The sequence below is a fragment of the Paramisgurnus dabryanus genome, chromosome 18 (assembly GCF_030506205.2).
Source record: "Paramisgurnus dabryanus chromosome 18, PD_genome_1.1, whole genome shotgun sequence".
Taxonomy (NCBI): Eukaryota; Metazoa; Chordata; class Actinopteri; order Cypriniformes; family Cobitidae; genus Paramisgurnus; species Paramisgurnus dabryanus.
Genome location: NC_133354.1, coordinates 9,111,740 through 9,130,776, shown reverse-complemented (window position 1 = coordinate 9,130,776; position 19,037 = coordinate 9,111,740). Strand labels below are relative to the sequence as shown.

At 37.2% G+C, this 19,037-nt stretch overlaps 1 long non-coding RNA gene across 1 annotated transcript; it reads left to right on the top strand.

Moving 5' to 3' along the window:
- The first annotated feature begins 7,739 nt into the window (after positions 1–7,739).
- LOC135721834 (uncharacterized) lies at positions 7,740–16,038 on the top strand. Its single transcript, XR_010521600.2, has 4 exons — positions 7,740–7,933; positions 8,075–8,224; positions 8,368–8,468; positions 14,605–16,038. It is a non-coding gene; the product is annotated as an uncharacterized lncRNA (long non-coding RNA).
- Positions 16,039–19,037: the final 2,999 nt, after the last annotated feature.

The window sequence follows — 19,037 nt, the reverse complement described above, 5'->3', positions numbered from 1 at the left end:
CAAGTTCACAGAGTTTCACAATCAAGTGTGCAAATTTTTTTATAATAATTTTGAACAATATTTATTGTTTAATCTGTTAAATAAATCTGTGAAGCTCAGTGTTAAAGCATTGCATAAGCAGTGCAAGAGGTTATGGGGTCATTCTCAGGGAACATGCATGCTAAAAAGATGTATATCTTGTAAAGTCACTTTGGATAAAAGCCTCTGCCAAATGCATAAATGTAAATGTTGTTTCAATCCATGGTCGATGGTAAATATTTACATTAACTAGGTTAAATTAAATGCTGGTCAGAAGTACAGACAAACATCCAGAAAGGAAGTAGGTGAGAAGGAATGAGAGAGAGAGAGAGAGAAAGAGAGGTCGGGAGAGAGACAGTGAGTGTGGGTGTGAAGGTGAGATGATGGTGCAGTAGAGGTGCGCTTGCTTTAATGAAAGACTGCGCTCGGGCTGAGAAGTGTAAGTCTGTCCGTGTGCTGACATTCAACATCCCTCTCTGTGACACTGCCCTGTCAGAAAGAACAGACTAAAGCAGAAACACACACCATGTTCACCCAGAAACAGAGAGAGAGAAACAGGCAAAAAATGGGGAACAGGCAGTAAATGGGAAGCACATTCATGCTCTTTTGGCTGTCCTACAACTTGAAGGTGTAGTTCACCCCCCGCCCAAAAGGCAAAGCTATCGAATGTTTTTTGGGGACTTGCCATTTGTGCCACTGGGGACTTGAAATATTGCCATTTTTAAAAGTGACTTATAAGCCTAGTCTCTATTCACTTTTATTATAAATATTAAATTATATAAAGAGTGCCCTGGATAGCTTCTGGACTATATTGTGTCTATACATAGACTGTGAAAATACAGCTTTTGCTTGCTGGGTTGCATATTTTGAAATAAAAAGTATGTGAGTACTATACATAATAAATATGAAATAATGAAATTGTGTTTCTTTAAATTGAAGACCTGATGAAAAGTCTATATATCTTTGGAAGGTCATAGGACTCAGGATACCGGTTTGTTCAATTGCTCTGTCAGAAGGTTTTTGACAGATTTCACTCACACGATTGTTTTGCTTTTTTTAGGTCTCTCCGAACAGACCTGTTGTTTGTCATAGGTGTCACACGACGAGAGCTATGCATTTCTGTCCTCTGGCGCTTCTCATTTCCTCTTCAAGCAAAGCTTGTTTAGAGTGGGCGTCGGCTGTGTGTGTGTGCGCGTGCGATAGGAAGCCTGGGGGATGCGAGCCGGCGCGGCTCTCAGTGTAATTGAAAATGTGACCTGGAAAATGTTTGCCCAGCAGAGCATGAAAGTTACCTCCGGAGCTTGGGCTGAGGCTCACCTGCGGTGCGGACCGGGAGGGCCTGGGAATGCTGGGATATCGGGCTGAGAGCCACTTTATCCCCGCAGAGCCACGCGCACCGACGTCTCATGCATTATTCACAGGTTTAAAATAAGTACAGATCAGACCACTAAAACCCAACCTGCTGGCCCTTTCCTGAGGAGGAGCTTTCATACGGTTGACCTATGCAAGGGCATTGAAGATCTATTAGTGGGTGGGCGTAAGAGAGAGCGAAAAAGTTCACAGGTGAGTACTGTGTGCTTGATTTTTGTGCAGATTTCAATTACTATGTTTTTTAAACACAATTATGAAAATGTTATTGAGGAATCATCCCACACATGTAGATCAATGAATCCTGAGAACCAATTATTCCTGAGTTTTCAAAAAAGGAACTACTGGCCAGTGCCGATACGGATATAATTTTTTATTATTATTAAGATAGACCCCTGTGTTGATCATGCAATAGACTATTTAAGGCCTTCACCCAGTTAACTAATAAACTATTGGTTTGTTATCTGCCTTTATCATGCTATATTCAATTCGATGAGATTTGCGTTTTTGATTAAAGATTATGAGGGCACATGATTTTTTTTTTAAATAATGAGGCTCACAGATAAGTCATTTGTAAAAATACCACAATATTACGAAACACATTACAGTTTTTCATTTTATTTTCATGGCGACTTTAAAGTCCCCCTGTGGTGAAGTTTTTATTGTTGTTTTTTTGTGCTTATTTAACTTCTGTTAAATAATCACATACCTGCAGAGAAAGTGTTTAAAGTAGAGGTCTTGTTGGGTCCACATAAGTGTACCCGACCCAAATCATTCTTTACGAGAACCCGAGAAAATTATACCGGAGTCTGACCCAAACCAGTTGCATTTTTTTTACCTGACTGGACCCGAATGTAAATGGCACCGGCGTGTGTGCAGTCTGCAGCCGCACACCCACCAGTCAGTCAGAAAGAAACCCTTGTGGCTTTGCAACCAAGTTTGGCCCGCAGCTTCATTTATTTTCATTTGTTATCTGAAGACAACACCTAGGTAACCGCTAAAATGTACATTTAAAATTGATTGACAGGTGTGTGTCAATGAAAATTAACCTACCACCAGCCACACGATGTCACAAGTGGGTTGGTAAAGGACATCTGCACGGTCGTCTCGGGTCTGTTCGGCAAAACACATTCATTTTAAATTACCAGAGACTCGATGCCGCTATTATTATACCCGACCCGACCCGTGTCTGAGGCATGTGAAACTTTTGGACCCGAACCCGCTCAGGTCTCGGGTCGGACCTCGGGTTTTCAGATCTAAGTGGACCCATGAAGACCTCTCGTTTAAAGCACAAGATTTCAATATTTCAGTTGGTATTGCATGTTAATTGCTAATTGTGTTTTTCATTGTGTGGTCTTTAAAAGGGAAAAAAAGGGGAAAAAAATTTGAAAGCGAAAAAACATTTTTGAAAGAGAAAAAAGTTTTTTTTCTCTCTTTCAATATATTTTTTCTGTCTTGCAAAAAATTTCCATTGATATTGTTTTCTCTTTCAATTTTTTTTTTTTATAAAAAATATATTGAAAGAGAAAAAAAATGAAAGAGACTTTTTCAAGGAAGAACTCCTGTTTTTTTGTTGCGCTTTAGGTCTTCTGTAGTGTATGTGGTGTTTTTAATATGCTTTAAGACAAACCATGTGCAAATTCATCATTCAACACCATTGCTGAATATTTCTCCACAATTATTGTGTTCATTAATGCTGCAAATGCACAGCTCACGTATGCATTGTGAAACCCAACTTTTTCAGCTGCTGTTTGTCTGAAACTGCAAAATGAAGCATCTATATACATAATTCGCATATTCATATCTATGGTCCATGCAAAATGATTGAGTGGAGGCGGGGGCTAGTTAGCATATTCATAAATCAGCGTATACTAAATGAGGCAAGGGTGTAGAGTTTCATAAAAGCTGTTTTAAAGCATAAAGAAATTACTGTTACAGGAAATGATATGATGCTCAAAGATGAGTTTTAACTGCTAAAAAAATTGACTACAGGGGGACTTCAACAATATACACAAATATATTTGTCTAGCAATTTCTAGCTGATAAAACATTTAGAATTGAGTATGACTATAAAAATGTATGTTTATTATAGAAATTTCCATGATATTATTGATTTATTTCTTGACTTTTCCAGGTCTGCAATTCACCATTTTAAAACCCCCTGACCGTGAGACCCATGCAGAGGTGTAAATCATTCAAGATGAATGTGTAAATCCACAGTGAAAACACACAGAAAGCACATGTAAACAAACACACAGGTGTTTTCCCACATTTTATTTATTACAGGCTGCTGTGTTAATTAGTTAGTCCGATAAACCGGAAGTCACTTCTTTTTTATGGAAAGTCACACGAGAGCTCAAGAGTTTGTGATCATATGCAGATGCAAAATTTTCGGATCCGATAGGAGCTTCGGATGCGTTAAAAAATGGAACTTCAGCGACTAGACCGCATCAAACCCACTGACTGGAAGTTATGTTTCCAATCAAAACACTTTGTGCAAGTTAAAAATTATTAATCCAATTTGGTGAACTTTATCAGTAACACTTGAATCCCTTTAAAGTTATTGATTACTAAGTATTAAGTATAAATTATCACATTTTTATATGTAATACTGTAATTATTAGTGGTGTATATCGACAGTTCATTGTGATACGATACAGTATCGATTTTCTCCGCCAGCGATGCTATGTTTGCCGATACATCAAACATTTCTACCGTGCAATTGCGATTTGATTCGATTCAATTAACTTATCAATACTTTAATATTATGAGTAATAATAGTTAAGCAGTTACATTTTTAATTACTCACGAATGCAACCAAATATATAACATGAAAGTTTAATTAAACTCTTTAAAAAAGGCACAAACTCTGTCCAATTGGGACATTTTCAACAACAAACTAAGAAAAAAATACACTTTAAAAAAAAGAACAATAAATGAATAATGAGCGAAAAATGTGTAGATGGAGGTTACGTCAAGTAATGAGGACGGAGAGAGTGTCAAAATTAAGGTACGTCATAATCAATATTTTATGTGTGGCATCGATGCATCGTATCGTTAGAAATTTAATCGTTGTATCAATCCTTATTGATGTATTGTTACATCTCTAGTTATTATTTTTAATCTTGTCTCCATATTTTCTCTCCAAAAATATTGGCGGTCGTCTGTCACATATTCATAGATAGCGGTTTGTTGTTTTATTAATTTGCATACATTTATTTATTCCACTATGGTGTGAATGAGCTTCTCTCCCATGTTGACACAGATTCAAACTGAAAGTTCGTTACAACTGCCACTAGGGGGCGAACACTGACAGTCGTGTTCAAATATTGTGTGTAATGGAAAGGCGGTTTTAATACTGAATCGTGTTTGTGTTATGGATAGGCCTATATAATTTGACTCTTTTGGCCAGTAAGATATCTCCACTCATCTTGTGAGTGTTTTTCTTATAAAATGTAATAATCTTATTTAAGTGTTTGAGTGTTTTTAGCTTTAAAAATGCAGACACTTTATTTTGTAAGCCTTTGACTTAACTCTTTCCCCGCCATTGACGAGATATCTCGTCAATTAAGAGAAAACGCTTCCCCGCCAATGACGAGATTTTCCGTCTTTCCGCAATACCGCTATTATCCACCAGTTGGCCCTTCCGCAACTTTTTAAACCCGGAAGTATTGCCCTATGGGAAGCGGATGCATGTCCGTGTCTGTTTTAAAGATCGCTCTGAATGGGATCTCTATGAAAAGTCCGTCACAAAAATGGAATTATCTCTGCTTTTTGCTCTGGTGTTTTTGCAGAAACCTGCAAACCTTGTTTGAAAGCAGAGGGTCTGTTTTTTCATTTGGTATATTGTATGTTTATATATTTAAAGAAGAACATTTTCTGGAAGGCATTAAACTTTGGTGAAAATCATGAAAAACGCTGGCGCTGGCAACTTTTTTTTAAAACGCTGGTGGTGAAAGAGTTCATTTGGCGAAGAAGAAAACTTTTAGCTAAGATAGCTTCTGTCGTTTTGGTACGGGTGTGGCCAAACATCCAAACGCTTTGCTATGGCATGTCTTTATTCTGGCCACACTGAACCCAGTTGCACCTGTCCACGCACACCTATTGATTCAGCTAAATAATCAGCCGCAAGATTGATCTGTTTGCAACTAGTATGCAAATCACACATAATAAGACACCGAGAGATAAATCCAGCAATCACCGTCTGATCATACAGAACCGAGGTGAAAATCTGTAAAACTAAGCGGAGAGTGAGAAATTAAATCACGCCTGGACGCATCAGCAAATCTGACTGCAATTAATGGTGTGGATGAATGCAGTCACCTCTATCTCATATGACCAAGGTCCTCTGGGTCATTTTCATTAACCACTATAATTATTTCTAGAAATCTAATTAGCAAAGAGGGATTTTGCACATTTTATTGAAAAAGACAAAGCAATGTCAATTCACGGATATTTGAGCGGCCTTCCGTAGATGGCAGCCAGAGTGGGCGGGGCCAAATCGACTGTGTTTGTGTTGTAATACCTGTCTCTCTGTTTTCAGTGTTTTCTCGAGCATCTGTTTGTCTTCTCCTCCTGGTAGGGAATATTCAGAGTTGTGTGTATGGAACTCTGAAGCGGAATGCTTCTGAAGTGCTGTCGTCTGTGTTGGATGCAGACTGGTGAGGGTCTTTATTCCCAATCTCACGGCCCGGCAGTCATGTTGAGTGCTCTGTGATGAATTGGATGGCTGCTCTCTCTCTCTCCCTGAGTTTCTCTCTCTCTCTCTCTATACTTGTTTTTCACCCTCACGGTTCATATCTGTCCCTCTTTGTTTCTTTCTTCCTCACTTGATCACTGAAGTAGTGGCTCTCTACTGTGGAATATCTTTTTCTTTCTCTCTCTTTCACACACACAGAGATCATGAATATGTAGGGTGGGGGGGATGCTTAGCTGGAGCAAAGCCGGGTCCGTCAGGGAAAAGCCAGCGGTGTCTTTTTCCTCCGGCTGTCATGTGGGGATGCTGGAGGGAGAAGACAAAGCCTGCTGGGTGAAACAGTGGGGCGATGCACTAAAAAGTTACGCTGTATTTCAGCACAGAAACATCTGTCTTATTCACAAACCACCCGCGATCTTGTTTAAGCAGGCACCAAATACACCGGTGCTATGAGTTACTATGACTGTTTGTTAATAAAATGAAGCTGTAACACTGACATTATCTTTGCACTTTACTCTCTGCACAGCCCATAATATTTGTGCTGCATCTGCTCACGCACAGGATCTTGCACAAACATAATATTTCGCCTTTTTGTACATTTATGACCATAATATTTTTGCACTACCTGGTCTCTTCATTTCATGCAGAGTGCACCTTCATGTTTATTTATTATTATTTTATATACTTTACCCTTATCTCTATGACTTCACACATATAATTTAAAACCCTTTTACTTATTTCTTCTTATTCTTTATATACTTTTTATCATTTTTATTTTGCAAATATAATGCAATAACCTGAGGAAAACAAAAGTAATTTTGTTCTACCAGTAGAAAAGTTCTCTAAGAAAAACTGTATTCCTCTTTCATGGCTCAGGAGACGTCAAGTTCTCAGTTTTGTTTGAAGCTTGTATAGAAATGGTCTGTTGTTGACATATAGTAATTGAGTAAAGCTTTAAAATAAATGTAGTTTATGAGTTTGTTTTAAAATGGCTGACTTTTGTTTTCAGACTTTGGTATCTTGGACAGTCTGAGCAAAGTTTGAGACTTTGTCAATTTCTTTTTAAACGCTTGAAGGTGATGCGTGTAAATTTTAGTGGCAACTAATGGTGAGATTATGAATTGCAACCAACAGTTCACCCCTCAATTTCAAAACGGATATGGTAGCCACCACAGGACAAACATGTTGTCATCTGAGACAACGTGGGGATGAAAAACGCTCTGTAGAGCAGTTTGTCCGTTTAGGGCTACTGTAGAAACATGACAGCGACTTCCATGTAAAGAAACCCGCGGTGTATGTAGATAAAAACGGCTCAATCTGACTCTTTCCCTGCCATTGACGAGTTATCTTGTCAATTAAGAGAAAAAATTTGAATGAAAAGAACCTGTGTTCCTGATGAGTTTTTATGATTATCTGTAATACAGCGACTATCCACTAAATGGCGCACTTACCCAATTTATAAAAAGAAAACTAAACAAAAAATGATTTATTAATTTTATACTTCGTGTATGTTTTGAAAATCGTTCTGAATCTGATCTCTAACAAAATTCATTCACAAAAACACAATTATTTCAGCTTTTTGCTAAAACCCAATTTTGAAGAAAAATACCCATATTTAAGAGTTTATAAGCAGAGACAAAATATAGATAGGATGAAACGTTTTTTCCCCGTTTTGTTTATTTGTTTGTTTATTGTTTGTTTAGGGTCTCTTCTTTCATTTTATATATTTGTATGTTTATATATTTTTAGAAGAAAATTTTCCTGGACGCCATTTTGTGAAACTTTCGTAAATATCACAAAAAATGCTGGCGGGCAACTTTTCAAAAAAAGGCTGAAGGTGAATGAGCTAAGGTAATAAAAACAATACAGTTCATTATGTAAGGTTCACTGATAATATAGTTATATATTATACTGCATTTCTGTCAAGGGATCTTTTTAAAAATTATACATTGCACCTTTAAGATTATTAAAAAAAAGTTTTTTCTGTTAAAGGCACAATATGTTGGATTGTCACCACTAGAGGTCGCTATTTCACAATGACAAAGGCGAAGCTTACAGTTCTGAAGGAGAATGGAGCGATCGTAGATGTTGTTTTCACCATCCAGAGATGTATGGAATTTGCTAATAATATTCATGGATGAGGTAACGTATGGATGTTTTTACTTGTATGTTTTTGTTTACATTATTTTATGCCATTATGATAAATTGGCTGCAAGGCACAACGGCTGCATGTTAGATGCTGTATAACCATCACTTCCGCATTTGTCCACTTGTTTTGTCTACAGTTTCTACAACCAAAAATGCAGGATAGCAAGGGAGACAAGGGATGAGCATTTAAAATAGAAATGTTCTGGATTTACAAATCCTTGGGAACGTTTGGAATAATGTAAGTACACATCTCTTGATATCACACTATAGATGGATTTCAGTCATGTGACCTTTTACGTCATGCCGCCATCTTGAGGACCTACCGAATACCAGTAGGTTATAGACAAGCATTGGCTACCTTGCTACGATTTACGGATTTCTTATCTTTTACTGTCTATGATTCTTACGGATACAGTAAATGGCTACGAAAGACAACATGTCGCATCTCGACTGTCATGAAAATAAACGCTACTTTAAAAAAATATATCTTGGTTAGGGTGTGATGCCTACTCGATCCCTGATGCGTTCTTCCAGCCGCTGTCCGCTGCTACCGAACTACCACTATTTTACAACATAAGAAGGCGCGACACAACATGAAACTTTGCTCGAAGTATCACCTGGATCTCTACACATATACGCGAGCATTGAGAACATTGTTTGTGTACACGGAGTTTACTAAAAATAAAGGTTTTGTACAACTGACTTTGGCTGTAATGATGTCCGCTCGTCATCTCTGCCAGACGTAAATAATCGATTTCCGAATGTGAATGAATGAATCTCATATGAGGCTCCTTTTTCAACTAGAAGGTCAATATTGTTTTTCACTTGCGACAAAACAACGAATTATCCGTGCATTTTTATGGAACTATGCTTTAGGAAATATCAATCTTTACTCTCCTCCCTCCTTACGTCGCAATTGGAGATCGATACATCTTGACTGGGAAGAATGCGGCGAGCGGACGCCAAATCATCCCAAGTCAGTTGTTCAAAACCTTCTTTTTAGTTAACTCTGTGTTCACAAACAATGTTCTCAATGCTCGAGTTCACATGTAGAGATACTTCGAGCTAAATATCATGTTGTGCTGAGCCTTCTTAGTGTTGTTAAAATAGCAATTTTGATGCTCACAGCATATTGAAGGCATAGCTTCTAGTTCTTTTGCGACCACTTCAGGTCCTCAAAATGGCGGAAGACAAGTGAGTGACGTCAGCTGATATTCATGTATAGATGGATATTTTATTATAAAATCTTACATATTGCGGCCTAAATCAGTCAGTCTCTATAATATCTCCTTTTATTCCAAAGAATAAAGCCAAACATCAGTAAGGGTGAGTAAATGAATGTATTGTTATTTTTGAGTGAACCATCAATTTTGTGTAAAGATTGCACTTTTTGAGTAAAATCTCTATACAAATGGCTAACCTGCAGTGCACATTACACTCGGATAAAAGTATTTTAATGTGGAAAATGAAAAGATTCAAATAAACGCCCTACAGCATTAATATACAGTGCATATGTTGAGAAAGTGAACCGTCACTGGATTCTATAGAAGTTGAGTACGTCTCATTGCTCTCACTTTGAAAAAATGAATAAATGCAAAAATATTTGAATATAAATGTGCTATTAAATGTCATACATAGCCCGAGAACTTCAGAAACCTCTGCTGGTAACTTTAGTCGTATTAAAAAGATTCTCCATTATGATTCGGGCACCACAACCGAGGGTAAAGTCTGTGCTCATCACAGTATGTGTCATTGAAGCCTCTCTTTAGTTTTGCCTTTCAATCCAAGAGCACATTCATTAGCAAGACCCATGTACTTATTCGCACACCATTGACCTTCTGCGTAGAGGTGGAGATGAAGAGCTATAATGTTTAGTGAAGGGTAAACCTATCACAAAACCTGATTATGATCCGGAGATCTTTGTAGTTCTCTCGTGACACTGTGAGACTTTAGAAAGCGATGGCAGACAATTTATATTCTCAGACAAACCTTTGAAATGAGGTACGGGCCGCCTTCTGACCCGTGAAAATCTCACATCCGGGATCCCGTCAGAGAATGAATGTGAACTTTGATAACTTTTGCACCTTGTACTGAATCAAAGTGCACATATATATTATAGATGACACACTAGATGTAATTCTTTATGTATAGTAAGGTGTGGAAAGCATATTTTAAGGTTTAACTTGAGAATTAGTACAAATCAGCTTAAGGTACATTCAATATATACATTATGTTCCTGGGATCGAACCCACAACCTTGTTGAACAAATAGTACTTGTTTTTCATATTTGTATATTCCATCTTTATAATTTTTCTAACCTCTTGAGACACTTGTTATATGCCTCTTTCATTGGATCAGGTGCAGAATTGCCTCTGTAGATCCTAACTGAGGCACAATGGCAAAGCATTGCTATAGTGAAACTCCTCCGACTCACTCCTCCTCTCACTTCCCTCTTTAATTAGTGCATTAGCATCTCATTTTCATTATGTTGATGTATGCCTGAGCGAATGACTGCTGAGAAGTGGGCGTGGGGTGTAGTGCCTATGCATTTTTAGTGGTGTTTAGCCCCTTGACTCGCCACCTGGGCTATCAATCACGAGAGCGGGGGGCGGCTTTTCGCGGTCTGCCTCTGGTCTTCATCATGAGTGCTAAAATCTACATCATCATTACTGTATGCAGTTACTATTAAGATCCTTGCCTGTGTTTGAACTGCATCCAGAAAAGGGAGTTGAGTGGTGCTGATGCAGTTTTTGCATCAGTTTAAACACATAATATATCTAATCTATTAAATCACCAGCATAAACACTTTTTTTTCGATCATCAGGTAGTGCAGAGATGCCTTTATTTTAGTACTATACCTTCAATCTTTCCCCTTTTCCCACTGTATGTAATTATACAGTGTAGGAGGGACGTGCTGTAATAGCCTGTCAAGGGCTAAATGTTTGGTAAACTGAAGGCTCTTGGTTGAGTTGCATAGGCCTGTGTGTGTATTCATTTGCAGTCTATATGATTGTCTTAATAATGAAATTTAAATAATCCAACAAATAATTAAAACATGTATTTGACATGTTTTTCTATAATGTATACTGTTAGACAAACTGGTCAAAATATGTTCCCCTAGCTGTCACTGGGGTATTACCTTTTAAAAGGTCTTTATATGTACTATTATGTACTGATATGTATACATTTGGTGCCAAGATTTACCTTTGAGATACTAGTATGTATCTTTGAGGTACAAATAAACACTGTTTTGTACCAATATACTCTTTTGGTGCAAAGCTGTACTTTTTGAAAGGGTACAGCCCCATTGACAACTGGGGTACACATTTTTTAAAATTTTATTCTGGCATTGTAGAAAGATTTAAATAATTTTTATATATGTTAAAAAAACTGCACCAGTTTAATAATTAAATCAATAATTTGTATTAAAACACTATGCAAACATTTCTAAGAGACAAATCAAAGTTTTTAATCAAATCAGTGACCTGGACAATGTTTACGTGCAAATTAATCGAACGTGGCTTTTTTGCTGCAATGGCACGGATTATTGGAAACTTAATAGTCCATTTAATGTTGAATTAAAAACCATGCATCATTCACAATAGTGCTTAGTGTTAGTATGATTTCAAGTGTTTTATTAATCAAAATCAATATCTTTATACATAAATATGTGTCAAATGATCTCTGCCAATGATCTGACTTTTTTGTAAGCTTAGAATTTCTTCTCTTTACTTACATTGAACGGGTAAGTCCAAGGAGGCTTTCATGTCCTTCTGCCATATTGATAAACTATAATAACAGAGAGGGACAAAAAGCACTAGCCTACCAACGCGTTTCCACAACGCGTTTTCATTCTAACACGTGAACCAGCTGATACTGAAAAGGAGATCAGTGAGTACATAACGCTACCGTGGTAGCAACACGCATTTGGTAAAGCTAAGCGCTGAGAGCACTATTCGTTTGAATGCAAAATACAATTTCACCACTAGATGGGGTAAATCCTACTTACTGTCCCTTTAATATCTCAAGCAACGTCATTGCAAATGTACAGTATATTGAAAATGTGAAATTTTGTGAGGCTAAAGTCTCATAATTTTGAGATAACAATCATTGATTCACATTGATGGCAATCTTTGATATGGCCTTACTCAGTCAGTATTAAAGATATCAAGGCTATATGTGAAAAAAATTTTTTATTGAGATTTATACATCATCTGAAGCTAAATAAATATATAAAATAAATAAAAGCTTGATGTATGGTGTGTTAGGATAGGACAATATTTGGCCATGATAGACTATTTGAAAATCTGGAATTTGAGGGTGCAAAAAATCTATATATATAAAAAATTTCACCTTTAAAGTTGGCCGAATGAAGTCTTTCACAACACATATTACTAATACAGACTGATCTCACGGAAAGTTGTGATATTGTCAAGGAAATGTTTATTAATTAATTATTATTTGTGTCCAATTCAGCTTTTTTCGTGCCTTTAGTACGAATGTCTTTTTCGTGTCACTCGCACACATTTCTATAAATAGTTTTTTGTGACCGTGGCATGACTTTCTTTTTCGTGTCATTTTATGTCTTGTTTTCTAGTTTTTTTCTATTTTCTTACCATTGTCGCTTGCGGTTGGGGTTAGAATCACTTTCTGTTACATTTTTAGACACCCTAACCCAAACCCCAACTCCAGGCAATAATAGTTTTAAAAGCGGAAGAAAAACATGTAGAAACTAGGGATGCACCGATAGGATTTTTTGGGCCGATACCGATACCGATTTAAACAGACAACTTCTGGCCGATACCGATGCCGATACCGATATTAAATACTTGTATACAATACTATACAGCTGGTCTATTAGCTAGTTTATTTCTGCATCAAATTATTTTTACTGAACATGGATTTGATCTAATTAACATTCAACTGACCAACATAATAAGAGAGACACAAATTAAGCTTAAACAAATATAATAAGACAGCATGACAACCTTCAAAGGTGTTTTTGCTATTCAGTATTTATTTTATTAACAACATTAACTCGTTTTTTTTTTACATATAATGGATTTCTTTATGCAGTTAATGAATAGGCCGATACCGATTGTTTTTCTCATGCTATATGCCGATGGTTTCAAATTCATCAAAAATCGGCCGATAAATATCGGCGGCCGATACATCGGTGCATCACTAGTAGAAACCATACATAAAAGTACATCCAAACCCAAACACCAAATCTAACCCCAACCCCAAGCGACAATGATTTAAAAATAGGGAAAAAAGAGCGAAAACAATACATAAAATGAGATGAAAAAGAAAGTTGTGCCACACACACGAAAAACTATATATAGACATTTTGGCAAGTAACATGAAAAAGACATTTATGCTCAACGCACGAAAAAAGCTAAAATTTTGTGCCATGGACACGAATAAATTAATAAAATTTTTCATGACTATAACACGACTTTCCATGAGATCATGTTGTGCTAATATTGAATAAAATATTATTGATATATTGAGGGTAGGACATTTACAAATGATCTTCATGAAGCATGATCATTTAGCATAAAAAAGTATAATTTTGACCCATGTTGGCCATTGTTACCGTGCAACTTATATTTTCACAGAATGGTTTTTTACATTTTGTATACTACAGTAACCTTAGGGCCGATTCACACTGGATGCGTGGCGTGAGCGTTACAGCTGCGTGGCGTGTCCGTTTTTATTTAGTTTCCCATGTTAGCAGGTTTGACCGTGCACACCGCCTGCATGACACGCATGTCTCAGCGTGCATGCTAGGAATAGGACCAACACCTATTTTTCACGCCACACGCAAGCGTCTTGAAAGCATTTCCAGACAAAACAGAACACAAAAAAAATGGTTTATATGTCAGTTTGACATAAATGCAGACATGTAAATAAAAAAATATAAAAAATTATCTATTTCCAACTATTGAATCTGTCAACAGGCTACAAAATGAAAGTCTTTGTGTAATCAAATCTGTATATGTATGTTTAACATGAAGTAGCCTATTGCAGGTAGTTCATTTCCATACGTCGAACAAGGGCGATCCAAATCACGTGACGTTTTGTAGTTGAAACCGGACACTTTCAGGCCAGTTTATCAATAGGAAACATACATGTATATAGAATAGGCTAGCAGCAGCAGCGCCGCGTCAAAAACGCTTCTGGTAAGCAAGGGCATAGAAAACGCCACGCAGCTGCCATGCGACTGACACACGACAGACACACGGTGTGAATCGGCCCTTAAGCTCACATATTTAAATGATCACCCAGCCCTAGTTACTGGTTACAGGTTCAGTGTACTATAGCGTGGAGAAATGAATATGTTTTTAGCATATTTTTGTTGAATTTAATAGAAATCCGTGACGGCACACCGGTTATCTGCTTCACAGCAGATGTACGGGCCCGTGGACACTTGATGACCACATGAAAGAGAAGCCGGCTTCAGAAGTGTGTACTGCTGTAACCACTGACGAACGACTTCAAAGACGCCGCTACACAACATGACAGGCGACGGACGCCCGATCCTTTGAGACCAAGAGAAAAATTTACTGTCTATTTCGATACTATTCTTTTTTTATCATCAGAGATTTCCTTCTACTGTACATCTACTAGCGAGGTCTGATGTGTTTATACCAAAGTCGATTTTTTTATGCCATTTAGGCAGCTGTGAATTTCAAACACTTTGATTTCTGAGGAGTTCTAAAGGAACGCCGACCATAAGCCCCGAAGGTAGAAGTTGTTTATTCGCTCTCACATATATATTAATCTAATCAATTTACAGCCAGCGCCGAATCCAGATCGGCTGGACGGAGAGACTGTATTTTTCCCTTAAAAATAAAACGAAAGGGATCAGACGGCTAACAGCTAAGCTATTTAAATTCAACACTGTGCATGGTGGAGATCAGATTGATTGTGCATTGTTGGGTTTATAAAGTCTTTTCAAGGACGGTGGAAAACTAGATAATCTATGGCGAATGGAACAAAAGTTGAGATTTTTATTATCTACCCATTGGAGCTGCTTTCTTGCATCCATTTCTGAAAAAAAATCAATTGCATGCGTAGTCATCTCTGACTTTCATCAGAAGAAAAGACTCTCCTGTTGCTTTGAGACGCAGACTTTTTTTGGCAACGTCACACAAGTTTGAAAACAAGTCAAAGAGCTGCATGGGTACACGTGTACGTATTTGTGTGTGTATGGAGGATGCGCATATTTGTAGTGTCATCTCGCCATCAAATATGACTTATTAAAATGAAATTACTTAGCTCTCTGACCCATGGCAGATAGCACAAGCTGCAATTTGTCTAACAGTTGAGCTGTGAACAAAATCTGATTGGCAATAATTTAGCTTTACAGTTGCTATACCCCGTGCTGCCCCATCCCCCAGAGCAGCCGTCGTCTGTGCCATCCCAATGTGTGTGTGTGTGTTGTGCTCACATGCAGGAGAAACATGGCAGATAGGAGCTGGAGGTCACTGAGCCAAGCTGCGTGTGATGATGGCAAGTCTCCCGGGGCTGATGGGAAATGTAAATGCTGACGGCTCTTCTCTGATGATGGTTGGGAGAAGAGGAGAAGAGGAAGGTGGTGATGAAGGATGTTTGTGTGTGTTGGGATAGGGATGGGGGGATTGCTCAGTGAGGCACAACAATTCCGCAGGGCTGTGTTTTCACTGTGTCGACAGCCACCTGCCATCCCAGCTCTATTTCTCTCTCTCTCTCGCTTCTTACTTCTTACTTTTAGATTGCTGTGTGTTTCATTTATAAAGAGCCTCTGTTCTAGGAGTGCCTGTGGTTTGTAGGAAAGTGCTAACATTGTCTTGTCTAGTTTGTAACAAACGTACATTTCAGAGACCCACTTTATTAGAATTTTAATAATATTTCTTGTCTGTTTTGCGGTTAAAAATACGCACAACTGAAATTTTTCCTAGCAAAATGCATATGGTCTGCAAAATGTTACCTCATTTGTTCAACTTGCTTTGGATAAAAGCATCTGCTAAATGAATAAATATTTACAGTTTGAATGATCACTGCCAGTGTTGGGAGTACTTAACGACAACTTCAGAAATAAAGGTACAAAACTGTACCTTTTCTGTCACTGGGGCTGTACCCTTTCAAAAAGTACAGCTTTGCACCTAAGGATTTCAATTTAGTACCTCAGAAGTAGTGTTGTAGTTCTCGAGACTGGTCTCGGTCTCAAGACCGGTCTCAAGACCACTTTTTAAAGGTCTTGGTCTCGTCTTGGAATCGACCGCATTTTTACTCGGTCTCGTCTCGGTCTCAGACAAAGAGGACTCGGAATTTTATTCCACAACCGGTCAAGACCACAACTGATGGAACACTGTAAAAAATGATTTTCAATAAAAAAATCTTAGTATTTTTGTCTTGTTTTCAGTAAAAATATCTAAAAATTCTTAAATTAAGATGCTTTTTCTTGAAGAACAAAACGACCCAAGAAAATAAGTCTAGTTTTTAGAGCAAAATTATCAAATTTTATCAATATCAATATTGATATTTTTACTGAAAACAAGACAAAAATACTAAGAAATTTTTTTCTTAAATCATTTTTTGCAGTGCACAACACAAATTAATTTTTTTATCATTAATTTTATGCAGTTTATTCAAAATGCGTCTTTCAGTCTCACAAAGTCTCAGACAGAGGCATCATGCCCATTCAAACTGAGGGGGCACGTGCCCCCTTGTTTTTTTTTGAGCCAAATGGATTTTGCATGCAACCTCAAAATCAAATAAGCATCCATTTATCTGTAATTTAACTTTTAGGGCTCTATCTTACACCCGGCGCAATGCAGCGCAATGCGCGACGCAAGTGTCTTTCGCTAGTTTCCACCCTAATTTTCACGTTTAGCGTCGCGTTGTTTAAATAGCAAATGTATTTGGGCCCCTTTTTGCGCCCATGGGCATTCTGGTCTGAAAACGAGGTGTGTTCAGGCGCATTGTTGGCGCGTTGCTATTTTGAGGCAACTAAAATAGACTACGCCATTGACCAACAAAAACCTGGTCTAAAGTCTAAAGTCAATGGCGCAATAGTGTTTTGTGTTATTTAAAGAGCGCATTAGTAAAATGCGCATATAAACGGGAGGACAACGCAGGTTTGCTTATCACAAAGTACATGAATGCGCAGCAGCACAGAAAAGCTTTTAAATATGAAAGATTAAAGGATTGAATGTAAAAGATTATTATTGAGTCTCTTGGACATAAATGAGGACTAATTATGAGACGTTTAAAACGCAAAGAGCTGCTTCACCTGCAGCCTGGTAAGTAAATAAATGCTTTGCTTTGAACAAATGCGTCTGTTTTTAAATGTTTTTTTTTTAATGCTACCTTACGGATTTATTGTATATGATTACTCTGTACCTGTGGATATGGTGAGATGAGAAACATTTTTAAGTAATGCTTTAAAAAACTCTTTGCTAAAAAAAAACGCTGTCCAAAGTGCTGAAACGTGAGGAGAGCCGTTTGTAAATTCTTTATCTCCTGTTTGTTACAAATAAAGTATTTTTAGAGTACAAACCTTATCTTACATACTTGTAAATTATTTTTTGATGATATTGGATAGCAATACATTTAAAGCAATTACAAGCCTGCTTTTTACTTCCATGACTAAAAGAAAACGGGTTTTAAAGGTTTTAATAAAAAAATAACAATTTCAATACAAGTGAAAAACAACACAATTATTTAACATTAATCTTAAACTGGGGATCTTCTTCCTCCGCTTAGTTTTTCAGTTTACAAAGTCTGTCATCTAAATAGGGATTAGACATAGCGCCAGAGCAAATGGCTTTTAAAGGGGATGAGAGCTGTGACTCTCATTGGTTTACTGCACGTTACGCCCAAAATACTCCCATTACAATAGGACCAACCCTTTTCGACCATGCGCTCGGCGCAAAAACCATTTTTCCCGTCGTTAAATTAGCAAAAGTGGATTCGGACACGCCCATTTAGACATTGCGCTGTGCGCTTTAGACAATGCGCTTAGATCGTTAAAATAGGGCCCTTAATCTGTTATGTCTTAAGTGAATGTTTGGTTAAATGTTGGGAAAAATATGTGTAACATTTTATTAGATACTTACATTACAGTAGATCTTAAATCTGTCACAATGTCAATCAAACAAAAAAGAAAATAGTATAACGCGTGTATATATATATATATATATATATATATATATATATGTGTGTATGTGTATGTGTATGTGTATGTGTATGTGTATGTGTATGTGTATGTGTATGTGTATGTGTATGTGTATGTGTATATGTATATGTATATGTATATGTATATGTATATGTGTATATATATATATATATATATATATATATATATATATATATATATATATATATATACAGGGGTTAAATTGGGATTTGTTATGTGGGGGGGGGGCTCTGCGGAGAGGGGTACTTCAAGGGGTAACATGTTTAATACTGATGATACCAAAGCCACTGGTGTGTTTCAATGACATTCTGGACCTCTGATAGGATTTGATAAGTTTCAGCTTTGAAGCTGTGCCAGAGGTTGACCCAAAATATTTTAAAAAGAGCTTCTGAATTTTAAATGATGCAAATCTATGAGTTTGACACCCTATATCCATTTGTTGCACATGTCATTATGCACAACTGATCAAACTTTAAAGGAAGTTAAAAGAATCAACCTCCTTGAATAATTCTAGGCATAAGATAGGCTACCCCAAAAGACTCAATTAACAAGAAAAGGTACAACACACAGTACTGTATCATCAACATGTCTTAGAAATTAGCCATAGAGATTCCCTATGCT